At 46.5% G+C, this 2,119-nt stretch overlaps 1 non-coding gene across 1 annotated transcript; it reads right to left on the bottom strand.

Moving 5' to 3' along the window:
• Nucleotides 1-1,238: 1,238 nt before the first annotated feature.
• TRNAR-UCU (transfer RNA arginine (anticodon UCU)) lies at nt 1,239-1,311 on the bottom strand. The gene has a single exon. It is a non-coding gene; the product is annotated as a tRNA-Arg (tRNA).
• Between the last annotated feature and the right edge of the window lie 808 nt (nt 1,312-2,119).

The raw sequence follows: 2,119 nt of genomic DNA, 5'->3' as shown, positions 1-2,119 counted from the left end.
TTCTTACTTTCTCATTCCTCGAAGAAATGAGACAATTTAATAGCGCAGAAATAATTCTTAAAAGAATGTGCCACGCGACTTACACCGAGTCATCGCAGGGTCAGGGAACGATGTCGAGTACGAAAGCAATCCTCCAGATTTATTTATGAGAAATGGTTACAATTTCGACTCGACGGAAGTAAAATTTCAAGTTAAAGGAACTTGGAATTTAACACGTCATCGACTTCCCTTGGTAACAGGTGAGCGCTGCAGTCTCCTGAATCGAAGAATGATTATTGCAGGAATAATATTAAATAAAGATAACAGCGCTATCAAACGATACATACGAAGATAAAAGCAACAGGGCTGTATAAATCCTCCTGCGCATTGTCACGTCCAAATCAACGTGTTAGTAGTCACAGCATCTCCATGCAATAATAACTGAAACGCAGTGACCTGAGTTACCAATTACCTTAGACAATTCTTGGCAATTTACCTCGTTCATGTTCACATATTGTTTCTATCTTATCTTCTGTTTTGGTGAGTCCCGACTACTTGAAACGACGGTTCGCGCGCAGGCGACCGCACACGACTTGCCCATATCAGACCCATATCGACAAGTATGTATGTGGTTACACCACCCAGCGATAACTGTATACGTACGACCTGCACAACGCGCGAACAAAGCCATCGAACGAGCTGCTGTCTAAGAGGGCTTGCTTCGCGTCGCGAGTTTGCTTGGCTTGTGCTGCCCTTATCGTGATCTAGTGACGACGGCTACGAACGAAGAACCGTCGTATAAGTTGGCGGCGTACTAACTCTTCCCTAGAGTGCAAGTACACTTTACTCTTCAGAAACCCCTTTTGAGCCAGTATGATGCTGGACTATTTTTGCTCGACTCTATTCCTTCCCTATCATCCACCACTCCCGACCAGCTGATAACGGTAATATCTGGGCGTAGCACCGCTTGAATCACTCACGAAAGGCAGAAGAAATTCCGGCCGAAACCATCTCACGATGACTGCCGGCGTTAATGGGATTAGCATTCAAGCAATGCAGCGACGCACCGTGTTGCCATCGCCCGAACATGAACTATAGAGAAAGGGGGTTAACCGAGGGGCCCGATTTCTATAAATCACATCATGAGAAGCCAACAAACAAAGACGCCAGGGAGAACATAGGGGAAATTACTTGTACTTACTAATTGAATTAAAGAAGAGATAAGTTAATGGAACTGAAAGTGGATGAAAAAAACAACTTGCCGCAGGTGGGGAACGATCCCACGTCTTCGCATTAGACGTGCGATGCTCTAACCAATTGAGCTACCGCGGCGCCGTTTCCCCATCCACTTTCTTGGGTATTTATGTTTTACTACTACTACTAACCTTTGGAGTGTTAGCCAGCCCCACCACTCACAAACCTTGGCGGCGGATGTGGAGCATGCTTTCTGCCGCGGGCGTTACGAGTACGTGATCTTTTTGGGTGAAGGCAACTGGTCAATAAACCCGTACATGCTACCTGAGGCATCAGTGTGGCCGGATTCGGGACCCTCGTTATGTAATGAACGAGAAGAAAGGGGGTTGAACGAGGCGCCCGATTTTTATTAATCACACCATGAGCAGCCAATAAACAAGCCAAGACAACATAGGGGAAATTACTTGTACTTACTAATTGAATTAAAGAAGTGATAAATTAATGGAACTGAAAGTGGATGAAAAAAACACCTTGCCGCAGGTGGGGAACGATCCCACGTCCTTGCATTGCGCGTACGATTCGCACACGTAATGCCAATCGCACGCATTACGCATGCGAACATGGGGTCGTTCCCCATTTGTGGCAAGTAGTTGTTTTTTCATCCACTTTCAGTTCCATTAATTTATCACTTCTTTAATTCAATTAGTAAGCACAAGTAATTTCCCCTATGTTGTCCTTGGCTTCTTTGTTTGTTGGCTTCTCATGACGTCATCGCCCGAACATGTCATCTATAAGCCCTAAGCTGCAGCCGGGCTCCTCTCTCACGCTTCCCTCTGGACACGCTGCACCATCTAGCGGCGGGCGCACGAAGTCCCCTTCCGTTTGCGTGGCCTCCGAGATTACAGTTAACGGTGGCTTGCCAGTGCGTGCTAACCGCGGCACTGCA

This window comes from Dermacentor andersoni, chromosome 6 (assembly GCF_023375885.2).
Source record: "Dermacentor andersoni chromosome 6, qqDerAnde1_hic_scaffold, whole genome shotgun sequence".
Lineage (NCBI taxonomy): Eukaryota > Metazoa > Arthropoda > Arachnida > Ixodida > Ixodidae > Dermacentor > Dermacentor andersoni.
Note: the sequence above shows the minus strand (reverse complement) of the source record. Positions and strands in the feature narration are given on the sequence as shown.